This window comes from Strigops habroptila, chromosome 1 (genome assembly GCF_004027225.2).
Source record: "Strigops habroptila isolate Jane chromosome 1, bStrHab1.2.pri, whole genome shotgun sequence".
Taxonomy (NCBI): domain Eukaryota; kingdom Metazoa; phylum Chordata; class Aves; order Psittaciformes; family Psittacidae; genus Strigops; species Strigops habroptila.
In genome coordinates, this window is record NC_044277.2 from 74,124,117 (window position 1) to 74,149,646 (window position 25,530).

The following is a 25,530-nucleotide window of genomic DNA, read 5'->3' on the forward strand; positions in this document are numbered from 1 at the left end:
GTGTTAAAAAATGAGTATTTTCCATTAGATAATAATACAGTCTAGTAACAACCACTACAGTTCTTGTAACTCCCTCCTCTCCTTTTCCCCAGGGAAAATTGCTTGAAAAAACAAGCCAAATGGTAAGTGTGGTAGTGGCCTGACTCCCTGTCCCTTCATTGTGCCCCACACTTCTATCACTCTGTGGTTTTTTTCTTTTTACCATCATTTCTCTCCCTCTCAGTGTTTGTCTCCATCCACTCAAATAAAACTGGATCCCAAAACTTCCGTAGCAGTTCTTCTAGTACTCTTTTTTGGTGCACCCCTCAAGCTACATGTGCTTTAACTGTGTGGCTAGTAAATTGGTCAGGATAGGAAGGGAACTCTTTATGACTTTCTCCTTGACCAGTACCTAGCATGACCATGTTCATCCTTGATTGCCTGATCAATGTAACAAGTAAATTTAGGATTATGGTTTATGTTATTAGGTTTCTCCTTATGTACCCCATTGAGTAGGGAAGTGTGGAGAACTGGGGAACAGAGGAATTAAGTGTCATAACATCAATAACATAAGCATCCAGTACCTACTGCCTTACTGTCCATTTTATCTTAGCACCAAAATCCACGAGAATCATTGCCTCTTCTCTCACGGTGAAATTCAACCTCTGTATCACCAATATCCTTTTAAGTGCTCCCATTGGTCTCGCTTTTGATGCCATAGCATCTAAACCTCTAAATACAGTATAGTGTATCAGTAACCACTCCGCCTCCAGCTACTTCAATAACTGTCAGAACGAATATGGAGAGCAGCTGAATTGACCTACATCACTACTCACTCATACAGTTACTTTGTTTTTACAGCACTGGCATAATGGGTTTGTTTGCTACATTTTAGATCTTAATTTTATTAAAATAATGACAATCTTTGCATTGTCTTTTCATTTATGTGCATGCGAAAAAAAATCAAAGCCCTTTGTTAGCAACAAAGCTTTTTAAAAATCTGCAGTGCATTCATTCTTCTCAGAGTCTGAAATATGAGTTGCTATTCGCATCTGAAATCGCTGTCTCACTGGGTGCAAGTGAAAAACTGCTAATATTTCAGTGGATTAATATAGTGGCTTAAATTATTCATCAGGAAAATACAGTAATCAACTAAAAGTAACTTAAGTTGACAGAAATTTGCCAGCATAAAGGAATGTTCAGAATATTTTCATAATATATTACGGAAAAATTGCCTGGAGCATGAAAAAAAATCAAAAACATCTTTAATGAGAACAATGATCTGTTTTCTTCTGGGCACCTGATTTTGAGAGACATACAAGGCCAAAAGCCAAAGAGTACAGGCTACAACAGGGCTTCTTAGTAAGGTAAAAATGAAATAGTATTATTTCGGTACCATAAATATTCAGTAAAAAATTGTCCAATGTATTTTTAGGAAAAAAAACCCAAAAAACCAACAAATGAAAGCTACTGATTTTGCTTTCCAGAATCTGACCTTTTGGAATCCAATATGGACCAGAAATATGACAGCAGTACAGATTATGAGAGACTTTTTTCAGAGATGTCAAACCGGATTTGTGATGAAGTTTCAGTTACATTCTACCCAAATTACAATCAAGTATATTTATATGACTAACGCATGAACACTGGCAGAATCTTTTCATGGTCCAAAAATGTGAGCTTCTGTAAACTGATAATACATTTTGCTCCTTAAGGAGGAGTACTACCATCTTCCTCACTAGATGAACTTACAATGGCAAGCAGCTGAGAGACACAACAGAAGAATGAGTTAAAAACTACCCTTCGTCCCCCATCCACACATACACATCCTCCGAAAACACCTTCTTTGCGCATCACAAAACAAGGTTGTTCAAAGCTCTTAAATTAAATAATTCTATGAGAAACTGTTTGGGTCCCTTTCTTTGCCCCCATTCACGAAACCAGAGGAAACAGTCACAGATGTACTGCTGAACCCTGCTAATCCACCCGTGGCAGAAAAGATTTGCTTTTCTGTGGTAAGCAAAATGGGTAAATTAGCATCCTAGAATAGCTGAGCCTTCTTCCTCACATGATGACAGTGGGTCATGAAAAGGTGAAAAAATTGTCTTGACCAAAGGGACCTGCATTTTTACAGTCTGCTGACCATCACCTAAGCTTGCTATATTATTCAGGAATTTCTCACATACCGCAGTCTAAAAGATTACTAATTGTCAAGAACTGACTGGAGTCAATTTAGCAAATAATTTGAATAGCAGGATTTTTAACATGCTCCCAATAAAATTTATTTATCAACCTGTGTGATTCTCATATATAGCAAAAGCTACAGAACTGTAACAGAGATGTTGATATACCCTAAGAATGAGTGACTGCCCAACCAGCACATTCTAGCATGGCTGCGAAGGATGACAACACCAATTAAAGGGATCACTCTGTGCACTCCATTAGATAATTATCCAGATAAGGTCAAGGCTCACATTCTCCTCAAGTGCTTTGATAATGGTTTATTACAGCAGCCCATTTCAGGTTACATTAGGCTGACAGCTGGTGTATGGAATACATTTCAGCACAGCTGCAATGAAACAGTCTGGAGGTTAATGGCAGGGGAGGGGGGGCAGCAGTCAGAAAGGCAAAGGCAGGCTTTTCCTCTCCCCACTTCATCTGCAAGGGCTGGGAAAGTGGCACATAAGGCTGCCCTTTCTGTGCAATCCCAATGGGATATGCACCCCAGTGTGCGTTACTTCGGTAGTCACAGGAGACGTGGGCATTGAACACGCAGCTTCTGCAACCATGGGGCTTCTGCTGACGGACTTTGAAGACAAAATGTCTCTTGCGGTATTAGAATCCACCCCTGGGATTCTTGTTATTTGCACAAGCCCTCCATAGATACCATAATCAAGCCCTACATACTAAAGCTATTTAATAGTTCTAATGAAGTCCTCTTTTCATCTCCATTTTATTTATAAACCTGTCTTTTCAGGAGCATATTGTAACGATTAAAAAGCACTTTAACACTGCTGTTAGGTATTTAATTTTAAAAATGATTCACATATACACTTGTAAAGCTCTAGCTAAAACACAGAACATACTAAAAAGATACACCTTTTTCTTCTGCTGATTTCAACAAACTTTGAATTATGCCTATTGGTACCACTATTTGCTTTTCAAACACCTGCTGTAGCTGCAGACTCTACTCATTTGATATTAAGTCCTGCTTACAAGAGTTTATTTATGGATGAAGTCTTCAGAGAAGGCACATTATGACTTCCCTATATAATGAAAGCCCTTCTTAAATTTTTTAATATTCTGAGAAGCCAAGATAACCAAATTCAGCTTCTTAAATCCGTACTTGAAGCAGATGTTTAAGTGACCTCATTTAAAACAAAAAGGAAAAAAAAACCAAACCAAAAATCTCTGCACATTTCCTCTTGACTTTAGCGAGAGCTGCTGAGTACGCAGAAAAGAAAACCAAGTCACATATTCAGCTGCCTTACTTTGATTTAATTCATCATGCCACGGTTCAGAAATCATGGTCAGATAGATATTAAATCAAATTTTCAAATGCAAGCTGCAGAGGTTTTTCACCTCCCAGGATTTCACTTGCTAGATTAGAAAAGGAATTTGGCTCTCTGACATCAGGGAGATTGCTCAGATAAAAAACAAATAGACTGGGTTCTCTCATGTCTTAGATTTAACACTGTCCTGTTAAGTCTCCTCTTTGAAACGCTTTCTAAATGTCAAGTAATTAATCTTTACAACATGGTGGGAAGAAAATACTGCATTTTACAACTCAGAGAAGAGAAGCAACAGCCACACCTGCAAACAAGCAGCGTGTAACAGCAGGCATGAAAGCTCAGAAGTTCTGTCCTCAACCCACATCACAAGATCTGGGCATCCTGCTGCACTGTGCACACTGGCCCTGTAGGCTCTCCTGCTCAATTGTTTGTCAAGAGCATAAAATAAGTGATGGCAGTGCACATGCATCAACACTCTCGCTGTTACTGCATAATCTTTTGATTACACCACTCTGTCAAGTGACTAAAATAGCTATCTTGAGACAGCATGCTATCTTGCAGCACACCTTTTGAGGTCTCATAGTAATTCCCTTTGTAACAAGAAAATTACTCTCTACCTCCAGCAAAAAGACACTACCAGAACAGGTGGGCCAATGAAAGGGCTGGCTTCAAATAGTTTCATCAGTCAGCCTTTTTTTCCTGTGGGGAATTCACAACATATCATGACCGTTTGTTAGTTCACAGCAGGCTTTATGATTTTGCCCATGTGTCTAGAATGTCAGCTGCCTAAACCGTGCTGATCGTAAAAAAGGAGTAAATATTTATCCTACTGCAAGAAGCTAAGATGCCTGGATACAGCAGGCATAGTCCCTACCACGCATGGCAGGCATCTTCACAGGATCACAGAAGGGCTGAGGTTGGAAGTGACTTCTGCACATCATCTGATCCAACCCCTTGCTCAAGCAGAACCACCTACAGCTGGTTGCCCAAGATCATGTCCAGGCAGCTTTTGAGTACTTCCAAGGAAGGAGACTCCACAAGCAGTAATTCACTATATAATTTAACAACAGTTTTATTCTGAGTTTAAAAGCAAGAATACATAGCTAAGTCCTTCAAGTGCTGGGTAATAAATCCAGCAGCTGTGCCCCTGAGGCACCATTTTGAATATGTGACTGTACCAAAAGAGCAATGCATGCTATCTATGACTGAAACTCTTTGAAAATATTTAGACAACTTCTGCCTGAGATCTTGTATGTGAAATATTTTGTCCTTACAATGGTGAAAGGGTGTGACAGCCAATGTTTAGAATAATCCAAACCAAAAACTTTTGAAGTACCTTTTAGACCAAAGCACTTCTGCTCTTCACTCTTAACACATCAAGCCTGACACATTCACATTACAGGCATTCTCTTTATAAACCATGCCTGCCCACCCACCAAATACGCACACGATGAAACACATATAAGTACAGCTGCTCCCTACTCCAACCAAGACCCTTTAAAAAGACGGTGTACAGTAATCCAGCTTCCTTTTTGGACTTCTTACATATTGCTCAATATCTCACTCTTACTCTATTTCCACAAGGATTTCTTACAAAGACACTGTTGTTCAGCTTCCTTCCACTTCCTTGATGGGTAAATAGTACAAAATACTCTTTTTCCTTCACACTGAATTAGAGTAACAGAACAGACCTTTATCCTTAGAGGAACTGAAGATACTACAGAGTGTTGGAGATGATCCAAGTTTTGATCTGTAAAACATTCACACTAATGATCAACACTATACTTATAAAAAATTTAGTGAGAAACAAAGCCTAAATTTGTGTTGTACAGTAAAGATAGGGTTGAAAATCCTATTGAAAACTGCTGGTATTTCAATGTTAAATTAAAAATTGATGAAAAATATATTAGCCAGTATACTTAAACCAGCATGATTATTTTTCACTCCCATAAATGTCACTCCAAATCTTGTGCAAAAAGCAGAATCACCAGGATACAGAGTCATAATGACATCTGCTGAAATTGTCAACCAATCAATTAAAATAAACAAACAAATGAAAGAATTAAACTGAACTAGGCCAGGACAAGAGTGATGCTTAGCTTACTCACTTTTGGATGAACAAAATCTAACTTGAAGACATTGTTGCTAGAAAATGGGAAGATGGAAAGGTAATGTAATTTTTCTTCTTGGTAAGGACCAATTGTTTATTTGCTTGTATTTTAGTAGACAGAATTTCAGGCATTTGGTGTTACACAGACAGAAGGTGAGAGCAGAGTGAAGTTTATAACTACTAACAACAAATCTATTTCATGTTGAAATAAATCATCTAACATTACAGAAAACATTACAGAATCATAGAATCAGAGAATAGTAAGGGTTGGAAAGGACCTTAAGATCATCTAGTTCCAACCCCCCTGCCATGGGCAGGGACACCTCACGCTAACCTATGTCGCCCAAGACTCCATCCAACCTGGCCTTGAACACCGCCAGGGATGGAGCATTCACAACTTCCTTGGGCAACATGTTCCAGGGCATCACCACCCTCACTGTAAAGAACTTCTTCCTTATAGCTAATCTAAACTTCCCCTGTTTAAGTTTGAACCCATTACCCCTTGTCCTACCACCACAGTCCCTAAGGAAGAGTCCCTCCCCAGCATCCTTATAGGCCCCCTTCAGATACTGGAAGGCTGCTATGAGGTCTCCACGCAGCCTTCTCTTCTCCAGGCTGAACAGCCCCAACTCTCTCAGCCTGTCTTGATACGGGAGGTGCTCCAGCCCCCTGATCATCCTCACGGACTTGCTCCAACAGTTCCATGTCCTTTTTATGTTGAGGACACCAGAACTGTACACAATACTCCAAGTGAGGTCTCATGAGAGCAAAGTAGAGGGGCAGGATCACCTCCTTTGACCTGCTGGTCATTCTCCTTCTGATGCAGCCCAGGATACGGTTGGCTTTCTGGGCTGCGAGTGCACACTGAAGCTGGCTCATGTTAAGTTTCTTGCCAACCAACACCCCCACGTCCTTTTCTGCAGGGCTGCTCTGAATCTCTTCTCCACCCAACCTGTAGCTATGCCCAGGATTGCCCCAACACAGGTGTAGGACCTTGCACTTGGCTTGGTTGAACTTCATGAGTTTGGCATCAGCCCGCCTCACAAGCGTGTCAAGGTCCCTCTGGATGGCATCCCTTCCCTCCAGCGTATCAACCGAACCACACAGCTTGGTGTCGTCGGCAAACTTGCTGAGGGCGCACTCAATCCCACTGTCCATGTCGCCGACAAAGATGTTGAACAGGACCGGTCCCAACACCGATCCCTGAGGGACACCACTTGTTACTGGTCTCCAACTGGACATTGAGCCATTGACCGCAACTCTTTGTGTGCAGCCATCCAGCCAATTCTTTATGCACCGAGTGGTCGATCCATTAAATATTATGTTCAATAGTGCTGCCGATTATCATATCCCTGTTATGTGGTCATGTTGGCAACACCAAGGTTTACATCTCTGTTATTTCTTCTTCCTTGACTGAAATAGTTGTTATTGCAGCACACAGTAAACCTACCCCTTGGGAGGGTCTTACATACAACAAATTCCCTATTTACATCATTAAAAAGGTCACTGTGTACCTTACTTCACAACAGTGGCATGCTGCAGGATAAATAAAATCTGGTTATAAAGCTAGACTTTTAGAGAGAGTCTAAGAAGAGAAGGTCAACTTAACAAATACAAGTCATTATCTAGAATAACTAATCTGGCTGCTAAAAACGAGCAAAGAAACGGCAACAACAACAAAACAATTACTAAATGCTGGAACTGACTGTTCTCCCATCTGACTATTCTGCCAAAGTGGAGCCCTCAGCAGCTTACATGGGAATTGGAGGAATGCATCAGCAAGAATCTTACAGGAGTTTTGATCCTACCTCAGAAAGGAGTGAAATCCACTAAGTCAAGTAAATTTTTTACCACAAAACAAGTAAACCATACAGATAAGTAATTACTTAAAAGAAAATTAGCTACAAAAATAACGTGAATTCTTTCTGTCAGAATAAAACATAAAAAGTATGTCCTATTTATCTCGTACATTTTAATTCAAAGAAAAATTTTGCATTCAAGTAGATGACCCTAGGTTAAAATGCTGTAACAAGTAATTTTTCTATATCTATCTAATTGCTTATAATCTATATAATTGCTTACAGTTCACACGTGCTGTAAGAGTTAACACTATTATCAGTACCTATGGTGCCTCCTCATTGTGAATGCACCAAATAGAGAATACTGCTTGAAGTGGTAATAATCATAAATTTGAGTGAACTATTAAAGTGGATCCATTGCATAGATTGTTGAAATGTTAAAGCAATTAGAACAGGGTGGAGTTTTTTTCAGCAGATTAGTTCAGAGAAAATTCCAAGCAACAGTGAAATAACTCTTGGGAAATAATTAGTAAAATAGTAAATGGAGTTCATGATCAACAAAGGTGCTAACTTAATGAAGCACAGTTTCCTCCTGAATAGATGATACGTCATGGCACCCTAACCAACCTTTGATACAGGTCACTTGAAGTCATATCTTAAGAGTAAAATATAAACTGCTATGGGAACACTGGCATACAGATCGCATTCCTGCAGGAACTGCTTCAATTTAGAGAAGCCGAAGATACTCATCACTGTAATTTACTCTCAAGACAACTAAGGACATAGAGGTAAGAGGCAAAAAGGGGAGGAAGAGTTCTAGTCATGATGGTATCACGATAGCTATGAGAAAAATTACTCCAATAATTAGTTCCATCATTTTAAAAAAGCTCAAATGTTCTCGTAAAGAAATGCTCAGGCAAACTTTAAATAGTAAAAATTTGGGCCTGTTGTGTAGGCTAAAGCTAGGCAAAGAGATACATGACAGAACACATTTGATATGTATGGGAAAGACTAGAGCTTTTGGATCAATTTTGTGGTATATTTAAAATCCATTTTGTTACAAATCAACAGATTGCCATATTGTTTAAAATCTGTAGTGGAATTTTTTGTTACCATCCAAATACATTTTGGATGCTTCTACTCAGCATATTGCAGAGTTTTGAATCTCTCAAAGTATCCAAAGAAGGGAAGCCCAAAGTACAGAGGCAAAAATACCACATATAAAAGCTAGGTCGCAGTGTTTGATTTGATACAACTGGGAGGACTGGGAGGTATTAACCAGGCTGAAAGTTCATCTCTCTGCAGATGAGAGGGGTCTTGACAGGCAAAACCAAGTTGCATTAGGAATCTACTCTAGTGCCAGCTCTTCCCTACCTCAGCTGGATGACACCATCTATGTCCTCAGCTGCTGCTGAGGATGTGCTATAGCGGCGGAGGTACACTCAAAATGTTGTTAGTCCATTTAATGTTTTAAGTCTAACAGACTAAAGAAAACCTACTGCTTTTCTCTGGGGCTGTGCACACCCTTTCAACGCTCCTCCGCGTCCCAAGGTTGACAGTTTCGGTCTTCTTCAAGATGAATGGGGAGAGAGATGTATAACTTATGGGCATCCTGAGGTACCTGCTGAGAGCAGTACAATGTTCACAGCAGGAGTCTCTTCTTCCTAAGTCTTAGGATCTGCTTGGACCTATTATGAATTTTCATACCACAGCCTGCCCCTTTTTCCCTGCTTCCCAGGCAAAGTCTGGGAGCTGCACACTGGCCTCCTCCAGCTCCATTACGCCAGAGGGGCTGTTTGTCCTGCAGTGACAAAAGGGACAAGGATAGAACAGCTGATTACAACCTCTGGATGGGGAATATTTTCTGAGAAGAAGCCTAATGGACTGCCTAGGAAGACTGCCTAATGGGATTTGCAGAATCCAGAGCTATGTGTGGATAATGGGGTGGGCATTATCCGATTTTTTTTCCTGGCCAGAGACATAGGAGTATCAGGCACACTTCTGCATGGGCAGCTCTTCAATGGCAGCTCTGTCAACATCCCTTCTCAGCAGAGTCAACAGATGCTCAGATGGATACTGCACCTGCTACAGGGGAGGCTCCAGCACACAGAGGCCACCTGGGCCCTGGCAGGTAGCTCTCAAGACAAAGGTCACAAAGAACATGCTCCAGACAGCACAAAGGTTAGCAAACAGTGACAGATCCTGGACACCCCTTCTCTGGTTGTGGTGGGCTGCATCTATATCCTGCAGTGTACTTGCTCAGGAGTCCAAAAGCAGTTACGCCAGCTATGGCGGGAGATGAAGTTCAGAGTCTGGTTTGGCTGCTCCCTACAATCAGCTTATCACTAGCCTTGGTAGTGGCACAAAAGAAGATGCTTCTGGTCAACATATTCTCCATAATTCCATGGCACAATAAAAGCACAGTGATATTCAGGTTACAAGACCCATTTCAGTGGGTGTCCAGTCCAGCTTGGCTGACTAGTGACCTTACACAAACTACCCAGCATACATTCTTTCAAAAACAGTCCTGGTGTATGCTCTTTAAAAACAGATGAATTTAGCCCACTCCAATCCAGGAAAGAAGTTCTTTGCTTACGGGACTCTATGTCCCTCTTCTGAGCTGAAGAGTAATTACTTTTAAAGTTATTTTTTTCTTTCTCCTGCATCTAGCAGACATTACTGCCAACTTTGAACTCAAAGATGAATAAGGGGAGCAATGGCAAAGTATAATGAGTTGCCTTAAAAAAACTCATTGACTTCCAGACGTCAGTGTCCTGAGGGCACTGATAGGGCTTAATGGCTCTGACCAGCCTCACCTGTGGTCCTCACCCACACCCTCTGCCCGGGGGCTCTACTTAAGCTCACACTTGGGCCTTCAAGCCTTGGTCTCTAGTCCTGCCTAGACTGCCAGTGAGATCTGTTACTGCCACTACACTACTTGCTGGGCTCAGGTACCACGGGTTGCACCCTGGGCAACGGTACTACCTGTGCAATGTTGACATCTTGGCTTGTCAACCCTTGGGAAGCAGCTCTGCTCCCTGACAGCAGAGCCCAGGCATAACAGACAGCCTTGGTGCTGTGTAAGAAGTTCCTGGTCTGGGTCATTCTTGTTATCAGAAATAAGCTACAGCTTTTGGAGGCCTCTGTGGCTAATGCATTGAAACCTACCCCAGACAAATAAATGAGAATTGTTCCTTCAGGGACTTTCTGGTGAAATACAAAGTAAGAGCTGATAAATGGTTGTATTTCCCCTTTCAATTAGTACAGAAACAGTAAAAGAAAAGAAGAAGAAACAGGAGTATGTGACCATGGCAGGACATCTGTACCTATGCAGGAATTATCACTGGATTTTTTTTTGTATTAAAAGCTGTACATCAGTCATTACTTTCATGTGTTCATGACATCCTTTTTCAGAATCTTGGGATCTGTATGGGTCAGCCACAGTTTCAGTTAACAATAATATCTATCTATCTACCTATCTACCTATTTAGCTAGCTAGCTAGCTACCCATCCATCCATCCATCCATCTATTAAATTGCTCCAGTATGAATTTGGCCAACTGAATTCTACAAAGACAATCCTGTTACCTACAGAAAATATATTCTGAAATAGAGGAAAGATACTATAGTCTGTGAAACTCCGTAATACTTGGCTCATTTCTTCTTTGTTATAGTGCAGAACTACAAACATATGAGGGGTTAACCCATGCCATTTAATCTTTCTAAGAGAAAACCAGAAATAAGAACTACCACACAGATGGAAGAGTAAGTGCTTTGCTTTGGATCATCCTCTCCATAATAGGAAAATCTTCATTAATAGTTAAACAAGAGATGAATCAATGAAAGATAATGAAAATAACCTGATTAATAGGATATGAAATTCTGACATATTTTGCCAAACAAGAAATGGGACACACATGAAGTACCGCTTCACCTAGAATGTAACCTGTTGCGGGTTTACCTAGTTTCCTTCACTGTTTCAAATACCGATGTTATTTTTGGCTGGAACAAAATGTCTGCACTGAGAAGTATCCAAAAAAAGTCCTGCTGATTTCATGAAACTTTAATTGCAACAGTAATTGCAAAGGCTTATCTTATTTGAAAAGACTACTTTTCTGATCCATTCAAGCAAAAATTATAAAGTTCATCCTAAATTGTTGTAATACCTATTACTTACCTATGATTTAAATCCAGGAACAAGAAGCAAGAAATATTAAAATAACTGTAGCTTAATCCAGTCCTTTGAAATGGTGAATGAAAAGGGTTTGGTTTTTTTTTCAAATGAACTGTTATGCCAGGATAAGATGGCACCTGTACATTCAGCTTTCTGAACTGGTAGAAGGATTATTCATGTTTATTTAAGAACAGACTGTGTCATCTTCATTTATAAAGGTAATTACTTTTCTAGGCAAGTAGTCCAAGTCTCTCTGCTAGAGCTTTAATGTGGAATAAGGTATAAGACACTGTGAATAAAGATAGAAGGAATCGGCACAAAGTCAGCATTTTCATTTCCTTTTGTGAGAAGCCAGATTTCACTTGCCATATAAATTATCAACCAATTTTAATATGGTTATAAATTCATCACAGTTACATTTTCTTTAAAAAGCAACTGCAGCTGAACGTTAACAATTGCAATAAAACTAATTTTGATTTAAGTGGAAAAGAACTTTGTTGACACTTCTCAGTAAATCTTTTACAAAACCACAGTTCTACTGCAGAATGTGTGTTCTGTGAAACGTCATGACCTTCTAACATAATAAGAAATTAACCTAATATGCATAAACCAGGGATCAAGTTTCAGCACAGAATTCTTCCTCATTGTTCTACCTGAAGTTCTTCAAAGATATACTCTAATGATCAAACACATTCCATGATCTAAATTCATTAGAAGTTTTCATTAATATTCATTCATTACATTTGAAGCACTCAGGTAGAAAACTGCAAGGACACTCAATTTGCAAGTGATCAGAAAGCAAAGAAGTTTTATTTGTGCCACATTTGGACCAGATCAGCTAGTCCTAAATTGCATCAAATACATTAGCTCAAATTAACCCCTGCTGCTGCAGGAAATATTATCAGCCACGCAGGAGATGGCATCTCTACACTTACTGAAGTCAGCTGCTGCTGAGGGGGAAGCATAATAACAAATAATTACTGCTCTTTTAGCATTATCTTCAAAGCTGACAGGGAAGTAGGAATCTTAGTTCAATTTCAGCACTGGCAAAATATTTTTCACTCAAATGTCTTTTACTTCATTCTCCTTCAGAAAAGATGGTTAGTATTCACTACTTCTGATGTACCATCAATCATATACAAAAGATTCTGTTTTAAAGGCTTATAAGTAAGAGTTACATTGAAATTTGGGATATTGCAACTCTTGAATCATGGTAACACTTCACCATGTATTATGTGAGAAAGTATTATATTCGCCATTTGCTTCTTAGGTAAAAAGATCTAATTCACTCAGGAAATACTGACTCCTTGCCTGGTGTATTATCTTCTACCACTCAGTGGATAAGGAATTGACTGGATGGTTGCGCTCAAAGAGTTGCAGTCAATGCCTCCATGTCCAAGTGGAGACCAGTGACAAGTGGTGTCCCTCAGGGATCGGTGTTGGGACTAGGGCTGCTCAACATCTTCATCAGCAACATGGACAGTGGGATTGAGCGCACCCTCAGCAAGTTTGCTGACACCACCAAGCTGTGTGGTTCGGTTGATACGCTGGAGGGAAGGGATGCCATCCGGAGGGACCTTGACACACTTGTGAGGTGGGCCAATGCCAACCTTATGAAGTTCAACCAAGCCAAGTGCAAGGTCCTACACCTGGGTCGGGGCAATCCCAGGCACAGCTACAGGTTGGGCGGAGAAGAGATTCAGAGCAGCCCTGCAGAGATGGACTTGGGGGTGCTGGTTGAGGAGAAGATCAACATGAGCCAGCAGTGTGCGCTTGCAGCCCAGAAAGCCAACCGTGTCCTGGGCTGCATCAGAAAGAACATCGCCAGCAGGTCAAGAGAGGTAATTCTGCCCCTCTGCTCTTGTGAGACCCCACCTGAAGTACTGTGTTCAGCTCTGGGGCTCCCAACGCAAGAGGGGCAGGGACCTGCTCAAGCGAGTCCAGAGGAGGCCACGAAGATGATCAGAGGGCTGGAGCACCTCTCCTGTGAAGACAAGCTGAGAGAGTTGGGCTTGTTTGGCCTGGAAAAGAGAAGGCTCAGAGGAGACCTGATAGCAGCCTTCCAGTACCTGAAAGAGGGCCTAGATGAAATCTGGAGAGGGACTTTTTACAAAGGCGTGTAGTGACAGGACACAGAGAATGGCTTTAAACTGAAAGAGGGTAGATTTAGGCTAGATATTAGGAAGAACTTTATCGTGAGGGTGGCGAGATACTGGCACAGGTTGCCCAGAGAAGCTGTGGCTGCCCCATCCCTGGCAGTGTTCAAGGCCAGGTTGGACGTTGAGCAACCTGGTCTAGTGGAAGGTGTCCCTGCCCATGGCAGGCGCACTGGAACTACATGATCTTTAAGGTCCTTTCCATCCCAAACCATTCTACAATTCCTAGATTATATTTTATTTTCTGTATTATTCCACTCTTTCCACCAAAAGGAGGAGGCAATAGTATATGCTTACACATACAAAAATGAGTTCACTGTCAGTTGCCACAGCTGAGACACCGCAATTTCTCAAAAACTGAAATAAGAACACCACTACATAGATTTTATTCCCCCTTGCTGTGGTCAGTTTACTTCAGTGGTACATCTTCACTGCCCCACAAAAATCCAGAAAGACAGCAGACTGCATGGATGCATCATCACTGAGCAGAAAAATGTGCTTGGACCAGCAACACTTTGACCATTTCTTGCACCAGAAAAGTTGCCAAGAGGTGCAGTATGTATTTATTGGAACAAAACCACAAGTTGCTGGCCAGGAAACCAGCCTCCATGTTCTATACTAATAGGGAAAAAAAGGGAAATAAATGCTGGCCACTTTTGAACTCAGGTTTGTATTTCCAAACTTCAGAGTGGAGCTGAATAGAAGGGAAAAAATTAAGTTGCTTTTTCAACACTTTGTTCAGATCAAACAACTCTACAAGCATTCAGACAGCCTGCCTCTATTCCTTTAGTCTTCACTGCAGCAACATATTTAAACACATAGTTAGTTTCAGTAGGCTTTATTGGGATTTAAGGGTATGTTAAAGTGCTTCTAATTGTACTCTAAATTGGCATCTCAATGATTAACAGACCAAGAATATTGTCTGTCACCATTACCTGGAACTCAAAGGGATTTCAGACAACAGAGTGGCCTGTCAGGAGATGAGAAACTGCTTTACAACAGACTGGAAGACATTTCAAGCATGACATTTTTAACTCCATTGCTTTAGAAGTCGATCTCGTATGTACTAGGAAATCAGTACACATGGCAGTGTTTCCACAGGCTTCGGAAATACCTTTTATGATATAACTATTTTTTAAATCAAATCAGAAAAGGTGTTACTGCAAACACCATTCACTAATTTTATCTCCCTCCAAGATAATTACTGCCATGCTTTTGCAATTTACGAGATTCTGAGTAAGGGAAAGATCACTACATTTGTGTTTGACAAATACGTATTTTATAATTACAAATAATAGCTGAGATAATTCTAAGTGTAAGGGATCTGTGAAAGACTTCTTACATGAAGATATGAAGGGAATTTAACCTTGCAGCTTTCTCTTACCAGGAAGGAAAAAAGTCCTCCCACTGAACCCTTCTTAAGTAAAAAGAGAAAGAAAAATACGAAGTATCTATGTGGGGGTTTTGTTTAGTTTTCTTTTCATTTAAAGAAATTAAAACACAGCCACAAGGGAATACTATTTCAAGTAAAGACTAGTCAAGTCTATGGCTAGGGCCATGTAACAGTATAAAAAATAGAACTGCTATCATGTAACACTAAAAGTGTTTAAGAAAGTATTTAAGGAAGAAATTCCATATTTCAGGCTTACAAGATACTCCAATTAAGTTCCCCAGAAAAAGAAATACTATTACATAATATTTCAAGCAAATTCTTACTAACCATGAAAACAATTCTTTGTGAATGACAGGTAATTGATGCATTACAGAAGAAGTCAGGCTGTTCATAACTTGAGAAATGTCTTAGAAATGCTACATTACAGTGTGAGCCTACTAAATTTTAAGCCCCTTGTAATGACTTTTCATGTAGTTTATCCAGTATTGCAGTGGATGGTCCAAAGCAGCCCTCTCTTTGCTCCTTATTCCTGTAACAGATGTGGCTTATTTGTAACAACCTTAACTTATTTTTAGACATTATTGCAACCTCCACCTGCAACATTAGCTCCTGCAGGTGTAAAATTAGAATCTCTATTTCCGGGGTCAGCACATGAGGCTCAGATTCAAGAAAGCACTTAAGTAAATGTTTTACTTCTCGCATAAGCAGAAAAGCTTTCCTGCAATTGTTAATGGGCTCTGGAGCAGACTTTAAAAATACCTTCTTCGCTACATGAAAAAAAGCCCACCATGTGGACTTTAGCTAGCAGAAAATGAAGCGCCCCTGTGGAGTGTGAACTGCTCTTATATTAAGCTCAGCAGGGAAACTCTCAAGTTCCCTGGCTTGCTGGTACATTTCTCACTTTTTGCCAATAAATTCCAAACATTTTAAAAACGTGACAAAAATAGATCACTATTTCTAAAACAAAACACATGAAATTGATTCCAATCACACAAGCCCTATGACAAGGCAAGCTGTTAGGTAAATTCGGACAAACTTTTGGAATACTGGCCTTGGTCTCAAGAACAACCCTATGAATGGAAAAGTACCACAACAAACTATTTCTTCCTGACTACTGAAAGAGAAATCACTGATTCCAATCATCTCGATATTTAGCAGATGACAAGGTTTTCCCATGTAAATAAAACTCAAGTTATTTAAATATCTACGCAGATTGGAGTAAACAGGAAACTTTCCATATTTAAATGCTGGCGATGTGCTTGTATAACACAATTCCAAAACAGTGGAAGTTTTGAAAAGAAGATTACATGGATATAGTTATACTGAAGGTCAATGATCAAATAACAATGGTTTGCAATGCCATGGAACTAAACACGGCTCATCTGCTGGGGAAGTTGACCAGGGCCTCTGCTAGACAGCTGATCTTTAGAGCCTGTCTAGAGGCCAGAGTTTTTAGTTCAGTTGGAGCAAAGATTAAAAAAAGCGAAGTACACACAATTCAGGGGCTTGTCTTCATTCACACTTAGAACTTTCATTTAGTTGACTGCCATGGGCATGCAAGCTTGTAATACTGGTTTTGCATCTTACTTCTGAACGACTTCTTGCACATTCAAATTGTGCATCAACGTCCACTAACTTTAACAACCACTCATATCCAGGATGGTTCCACTCTTGAGTCATTGCTATTTTACCACTTCCTACTTAGCCCAGAGGTCCACTTCCACTTTAATATATGATGCAAGAGTGTAAGAAAGACAAGAGAGGAACATTTTACTGAGGCCTGTAGTGACAGGATAAGGGGCAAAGGTTTTAAACTGAAATAGGGTAGATTTAGACTAGATATTAGGAAGTTCTTTACTGTGAGGGTGGTGAGGCCCTGGAACAGGTTGCCTAGAGAAGCTGTGGCTGCCCCATCCCTGGCAGTGTTCAAGGCCAGGTTGGACGGGGCTTTGAGCAATCTGGCCTAGCGGAAGGTGTCCCTGCCTGTGGCAGGCGCACTGGAACTAAATGATTTTTAAGGTCCCTTCCAACCCAAACCATTCTGTGATTACATTACTGTCTCCAACTGCCTCCATGGTATATAGCTGTGGGTCTTACACAAATGAAGGTTTTGACAGCCAGTTCTTCAGGTGAGGAAGGATAGCCATTTTGGCCTTGGAACATTTTATTTTCTACTAGTGCGAAAAAGAAAGAGAATATTGTGCTTTTGTCCAGTTAAATACCATTGCGGATTTTTTTAAACTAGCTTTTAATTATGGTCAGTCTTCCCCATTTCTGTGTGTATCATGAAATGATGCTGAAGCCAACTGAGCATTGTCTGGTCATCGCTCTTCTTTCTTTTGAAGTATGGGGTCAGTAACAGCTGTACTTGCTCATGCTCTCTCTTAGGTTTGGTTCTCCCTTTGCAGGGAAAGTAATAAAATTCAATCAAATTCTTTCCTAACAAACATATTTAGAAATAAATCTTGCAATTATACTTTTCTGGAATACAGCAAAATAATTTTGTTTCCTGCCTCAGGCAGTTATTGAGCTAATAATTTTCTAAAATCAAAATTGGGACTGCTGAAAAAGTCAGCTTCCTTTCTAATATTCCTAAAGACTTTCTCTATTGAAAAATAAAAAACCCTCTTATTTTCCAAAGGCTCCCTAGGGGAAAATTGTCTTCTAAACTTCAAGAAGAGTTTCTTTCATAACACAAAGATGACATACTCAATAAAATTTTCCTTCTACACTCTCAGTTTCTATTTAAACAGACATATTCTATCAAGCAGCCTCCAAAAATTGACTGGAGAAGAATACCCTCTCACCTTACTGAAGTTTTCCAGCTCACCAATTTCATTGCTAAAACTCATCAAGCCTAACCATTTTCCTTATTTATAAAGAAAGAAAAAAATCCCCTCACTTTTTACTACTTCATCCTTGAAGAGAGCTTTACTGTTTAAGCTTTAGTGTCTCAGCCCCATGGGCTGCCATCATCAACCTATGTAGAAAACGACAATAAAATTAAATCACCCATAGAGGTCATTCCTTTTGTCCTGTGATAATATGAAGAACCAGAGGACTAGCAATGAGTTCCAGAACTTTAACAACCTGAATAAATTGTGATATACAAACCAGAATGAATACAGGATGTGACATTCATTTCACATGAGTCAATGCACAGAGGTGCAGTCACAAATCTGCAAAGATATCTTCCTGTTTTTACTGAGGAAAAATGACAATGGAAGAGAGTGATTGTTTTTCATATACTTCTTTTTCAGTAAGGCAAAAATAATTTCTTTAGGATCTGAAAACAGTGTGAAAAAATAAGTTAAATATCATCTGCATGAAAACACTCCAAAGCTGTAACTGAACACCAGCAACTGGCCCAAGCTTCTGATTGTTCCAGTTCTTCCCTTCCTCCCTCTTTTCTTTTCCTTTCTTTCCCTCCCTTTTTCCCCTTCCTGCTTTCCTTCTTTCCCTTTCCCTGCCTTATCCATTTTATGAAAAACAAAACCAATAAGCCAAAAAAAATCCCCAAACCTGTACCCAAAACCTGTTACACAGCTAATTCATGAAACAGTCTTGTAATGACTCAAGCTGGATCATTACAACACAAATACTTATTTAACAGCACTGTCTTTTGATTGAAAAAAGCTTCAGTCAAGCCTGACTCACCAACGGTGATGTGACTGACAATTTTCATTCATGGAGTTTATCACTATAATTTAAGATAAATACTAGCATTGCTTATGTGATAGCACAGAACTCAACATTAAAAAAACACACACAAGTTCAAACTGTCCAAGCCCTCAAGATGATCTCTTAATGTTCAAGGACCCAAGCATGACTGTCACTTTAAGCTTTTTAGACTAACATAAAGGAGGAAACACAACAGATTTTGTAGATTCAGTAACTACTGCATCTTCAAGGCTTTCAAGTTGCTAATGTTTCCTCAAGACATGACTCCACATCTGTTTGGTTTTGGATTTTTCCCAAACACCTACAATTGACACCTTTGATTCATGTCTATTGTAGAAACGCACACTGTCTGTCTGTGCATTCTGTTGCCAATTTGTAATTTTAAGAATGTTAAACCTGAGTTGCCCAAGGGAAAATCCATAGCAAATACACCTCAAAGCAAGGGAACACAGTATATAAACAGCTGTAATTCTAACATATTTCTAAGTAGTTGTATGTTTTATACAGAATCTTTTTTTTTTTCTCCTCTCCCAGAAAATAATGTTTTATGGCTTTCAATTCCTCTGTTTATTTATCGATTCAGTTCCTGCGTTAAGTAAACCAGGAGATATATATGCCCCATAAGTGTAAAAAATCATGTCCTGTTTAGCTTGTTACATATTGGAATAAAATAATATTTTGCAGAGAATCATCTCTCTCTTGACAGAACTCATTGCAAAGACAGAAACCCAATTTAAGTTTGACAAAGATATTACAACAGAAGATATGAATTAGATGATAGTCAAGGAACAGGTATCCATGAATTAATATCTGAAGCCTGCAGAAGAAGTGATCTCTATTTATACTGCTAATGCCAATGTTAACCACAACCAGCAATTAGAATATATCAAACTTCTGGAAAACAAACCCCAAAAAAATCCCACATCAGTTTACATGTTTGTATTTCCTGCTCATGCTGTGCTGACATAACACCACCAGTGCAACACAGCATTTATATTACATGAGTTCCGAGGGGCTTCAGTTAAAATCAGAGTTCAGGTTTGTCAGATTCAATTCAAAAGTATGACAGAGACTCTTTTTCTTCCAGATGTTGCACTACAAGGAGACAAGTCTACAGAGTTATTGGAAGGGACAAGGACAAGGAAGGTACATTTCAATAGTGTTAAGCAGAGTGGTTATTAACCAGCACAATGCCAAAAATACTGTTTTTTTTCCTGGACTTCAGAATGGAAGAAGAGGATGATGCAATATTCCACAGTTTTTCTTTGGAAAAAAGAAACAGTCACATTTTCTTATTGTAGAAACTGAAAGCAGTTACATCACATCACCATGGGACCCCTTCTGCAAAGTATGCAGGAGTAACAGGAGACATAGTAATCAGAAGATGTATCATTGATTTTGTGAAAATGGTTCCAGCTCTATAGGTGTCAGCACATTGCCATATACTGAAAGGTACCTTCTCATTTACCTTTGGAAAACTTTCTCCTCTATAAATAGAGGAGAGATATATCAAAATGCTATTATCAAGATTGCAAAGCAACTTAAAATTAGGAATTAACGCCAAAAAGAATGTTCAGTGAATTACAATAGTTCTTTTTTTAACAAGGGAAATCTGCCTATTTCACAGCATGGGTTGGATATATCCTGGGGATATGCAAGTTCTGCAGTCAGTGAGACTATTTTCTTCCTTATTTGTTGAGGAAGTTGTAATTTACAGTCCTTTACTTTTAACACATGAATAGACAGTATAGCTAGACAGTTCAGGCAGTCAAATGCTGCACTAGACTAATTTAGATTTAAATAAATTTAAGGTTTTTCAGAGGGGAGCCATCAATGTTGTGTGTTCCTCACTTGCTGCTTCATCCTAAGCAAATAGAAATTGTGCTTTCAATATATAAAATGCTGTATAAATTCAGTACAATAAAAGATCATGTTCTAGGAACCTCAGGCTGATAGTAAAAAATAAGTAGACTCCTTTGACTATAATTGCTCAGTGCCTCAGTTCCCCATCACTGAAAGATGGAACTTACATTCTTCCATTGTAGTACAGCGTGTGCTATTGGAAACTGTCATGGAAAAGCCAATGTGGAAATTAAAAAATCTATCTCAAACCACAAGTCAAGGGGTAATAATTAATAGGACCTGAGGCTGAATGAAGGTAAAGCAGATTATTGAATAGCCCAGTGAATACTAAACACTTTATACACTAAAGAAGGCAAATGCTGTGGAAAATTGTGGTGTGATCATGTAACAGGAGATTATCTGAGTGTGAACATAAATAGGCTCCTGACAAATCTTAATCCCAATGACTCAAATTTTAAGCAACTGATTTAATAACCCTGAGTTATTTCTGCTTTCTTTCTTCAAATAGTATAAAAATTAATAATATCATATATGGTCCTCTTGTCCAAGTTTTAAAAAACAGAATGACATGGGGAATGTAATTCCACTTCTCTGAGATTCACAAAGTTCCCATTTGCTTGCTTTCAAATAATTTTCTACCAGCATCTTCATTTACCTCCTACTCCAGAGTTCTTTCCGTAGGCATTTATCTCTGATGTGAAAGCCTGTCAAATTCTTTTTGAAATGCAAGGATGTTACATCCTCTGAATTTTCCTTATCTTTCTTACCACCAATATCTTCAAAGAACTCAAACAGATTAGTTCAGCATGACCTCTTCTGCCTGAATTCATGCTGGGTATCCTTTATCAAACTGTTTTACTAGGTGTTATGCTGCCACATTTTTAAAACAGGTTTCCAAAGATTTTCTCAAAATAGGAGCTTGGGGATATTGTTTCTTCATTTTTCTCTCCCTTCAGACAACTATTATGCCATCTAAGAAACCTCACGCATTGCATCAAATATTTAATTAATCTTCACAACAACAAGTGAAAGTTGAGCAGGGTTTTATCCAACATTAGATACTTGGCAGATTATGCACATATTTAATCAAAGTTATATGTATTCTCACTGTATTGCATCTCATGTCTCTGAACAGAATTTCTGTACTTGCTTCTTGCGTCTTTTGATAGCACCATATAGTTTCAGGTAGTAAGTAGGCCTACGTTCCCAACAGGTATCCAAACCTTCTGGCACATTTTCTTCACATGCATTTTTTAAGCAGCCAAAGCTATGTGAGTTAGTGTTGGAATGCAAAGGAAAACTGAGAGGGACCCATACTCAGATCACCTCTCAGTGCCTGAGGTGCCTGCAATTCTTCTGAGCTGCATTTCAGTACAATTATACAGGACTGCCAACAATTTTTACCTATTTCTAGCAATACTTTCAGGGCAAGAAACCTATCCTGACATACATCCTGTCAGGTGGAGGAGAACACAGGCATTAAACTGCACACAAGCAGAGAAGGTAGGTTAAGTATGAGCATGTACAGCTGACAGAAGCAAGGCTACTGACCTTACAGAGAGAAGAATCGTATGGAAAGTCAAACCACAGCAACAGATTTGGTTGCTATTACAAACTATTACAGTTGTAGCTTTTCTCTTAAATTGTGTGACTTCTTATGTGATTTTAGCCCCTTGCCTCTCAAAACCAATACTTACTTGGAATAAATCCATACTTATCCTCTATAAATAACAAACCACCTCACATCACATCTTCAGCCTTAATAAAACACATTTAGGCCTTTTTGCATGGTGACTAACTTCTCTTTTTCTCAGCCGCTCCTTCCAACTAGAAAATCTACCTTTTATGGTTGTTCTCATCAGTTTACTCGTTCTCTAGTTCATTCTTTATGCTTGTTCTACAACATTAATACTAAATGATAGTGTTCAGCCACTTCCCTTATTTCTTTCCATTTTCATTTTCTCAGTGTGTTATTAATTCTACTAAGCCACAATTATTTCTGTTCCTTTCTCAGATATTCAGGTTTTCAATATGACTTCTAAGTATGGATTACTCAACACTTTTAAATATCTCTTTACCTTCCAATATGGATCTTTCAGAGGTTACTGAGTATTCCTCAGCTCATTCTGTATCTTTCAGAGTCTGTTCTTCTGAAGTCAAGTATTTTCCTACTACTACTTACAGAAACCATTTTTGGTTTATTAAATTCTAGGTGCTCACCCAGATGAACTACATTTATCATACTTGACTCATAGCCAGTATTTTTTAAGTCCAGCATAGTTTGTGACTTGACTGATCACTCAGCATTCTGCATCTTGAGACTGAAATTGCATTTGTAGCTTAGGTCATACTGCCATGACGTCTGGTTCCCATTTCTAAGAGGGAATTTCCCTGCATAAGAGGAAGCTGCTTCTGCCAGAGAACTCTGCCAGCTTGATTAGTAAGGAGTCAGGACAGGACATTCACTGGCATCACTGAAGGTGAGTCACAGACCAAACGGCAAAGCTTGCTTATACTCCCCTCACACATTATTTTCCTCTCTCTCCTCTCACTTGTTTTTCATTGCACAGTTCCCTTTGCAATCATGTCTCTAACTTTCTATTTCCTTCTTACCTATTGAAATATAAGAACACATTCTTTCTCGCTCTATCATTTTGCTCAAGAGGATGCCATCCAACATTGCAATACGCTGTAACTTGGAGTCTCACCTTGGGGTTCCCTCAGGACACCTTGCAGTGAAGCAGATGAGGTTGGCAGTGCCCTCCAATGGCCTCTTGGGCAGCACATTCTTGGTACCAGCTAGACCCCGCTGTATGCACTGAGAATATCGACTAAGCTGTTGTGTTTATCATTTTTGGGAACATGGTGAACAAGAGATGCTTGTCTTTGTCCTTATTCTGTGTTTGTCATAAATAATTTTTTTGTTCGGTGTTTGAAACCACTGTTCTTTTTTCTGCTTTTGCTTCATACCAGATTTTCCTATTACTCTTATAATTATCTACTTGAATGAATTTTTTTTACTACCAAGGTATAATGGGGCTGGTTTAAATGAGCAAGTCATCCCACAATCCAAAAAACCTGAATGGATTAAAGCTTGATTTTATAATACTTATAGTTAGTTTTGTTGATCATTATACTCATATTTTGTAATACAAAATAAACAATCAAAAGAACCTCATAATAGTATCTAAGCCTTAAGTGTTACATTATTTTCCAGTCAACTTTAAATACCCAAATCAAATGCATCTATTCTAGGCAACTAGCCTGAATATAATGAAGTGTGACACTTCCAGGAAGAATAGGCATTTTGGTATTATTCTTCACCCTGCTGTTTGGAAACAGCTATAATAGGAATGCATTCTTTCTGTTGCCTGGGATTTTTCAGGGACAAACTCATGTATACGTATGTCTGCTGTCACCTTCTCCCCACACACACACTAGATGTACCTTCTTTACCCATTCTGTATGATGACACAGGTCTAATACCATCAGCATAGTGTTTTCTTCAAACAGCTCTCTTAAGAGTTCTTTCTGAGTTGGTATGTTGCAAATAAACACCTGAACTCAGCAAGTTTATGATCTAGGGCAAAACCCAAAATCATATTTCCATCAGAGATGGCCTGATTAAAGGAGCAATCTTGTACTCTGATTTCAGTGGTAAACATCAGTGCCCAGTTTAATACAAGTGTCGAAAGTGTTAAAAAAAACAACCTCCCTATCTGAAGTGCAGATTACATTCCTTTCCTTGTTACACTTTTTCTTTTATCGAGTAATTTTAAACACCCAAACTCCCAAAAGACAAAAAAAAAACTACAATAAAATATGTTAATAAAGATGAACAAATCTTGTCCACAGTTTTTTTTGGGTTCTTTTTGATAGCAAATCTTTTTAAAAAGGTGAAAAATACATCCTTGATTTTGCCTTCTTGTTAAAGTTTCACAATCTTTTTGTATGAACAGAAACATCCTGGCAATCGGTCAGTTTTGTCTAAAAAAATCGAAGTTAAAATGTCATTCTTGATAAGATTTATTATTCCTCACATAATTTATCACATTCAAAATGTAAACTTCCTAATGTACTCACTGGCTTAAACACAAACAGTGTTTACTTATTTATTTGTGTTGTACAGGCATGTTTGGATTTGGTTGAATCCCTAAAGCACTTTGTGAATTATGCATGTAAAAAGCAAAAAATTTGTGTACTGAGTATCCACACACACAAAAACCAGCAAAACAAAAAACCCCAAACATCAGGCTTATCGCTTCTTTACCATTTGCTGTGGAATAAAAAGATAAAATTTTGACTTCTGTCTCAGCCAAGATTGCCAATTCAGCTTGTAAAATCTAAAAACAAACTCATGTTTATTTGAAGTTCTAAAGAATTATTCAAATTGCCCTCTTTAATGTTCCCTCTTAGGCATTCTACATCTTTCAAACACCTTTATGCAGAAATATCAATTGTGGTATACACAAAGGATGCTGCTTCTTCTTCATGATTCTTTGATTTAAATCAAAATGAAGCTAAGTCACTACATTTTAAAATTCTTTTTCTATTTTTATTCTTTTTTATATCCTTAAAAAGAGTTAACTTCCTTTGGTTGGTAACCATTAAGACATATTTCATTTCACTTTAAAATAGCTAAATATGGATACAACTACTAGATACAGAAATGAACAAGGAAGGTTTTACATAGTAAGTTTGGGGAAAAAATTAAAGGCAATCAATATATGGCTTAAGTACTAAATGAGTAATTCACTCCCTTTTTAGTACGAAAAACAAGGAAGAAGTAAAAGGAGGATGTCAAATGGAAGGAGGATACAGAAACAAATAGCAAGGTTCAAATGGGGAGCGGGGAGTGGGGAAT

General features: G+C 38.9%; 1 protein-coding gene and 1 long non-coding RNA gene across 5 annotated transcripts in view; one reads left to right on the plus strand and one right to left on the minus strand.

The window, feature by feature from the left end:
- Nucleotides 1-25,530, minus strand: part of CTNND2 (catenin delta 2) — a 530,492-nt gene that overhangs the window by 453,102 nt on the left and 51,860 nt on the right. The gene's annotated exons all lie outside the window — the stretch shown is intronic.
- Nucleotides 8,114-23,227, plus strand: LOC115607728. Its single transcript, XR_003991331.1, has 3 exons — nucleotides 8,114-8,188; nucleotides 19,891-19,949; nucleotides 23,006-23,227. It is a non-coding gene; the product is annotated as an uncharacterized LOC115607728 (long non-coding RNA).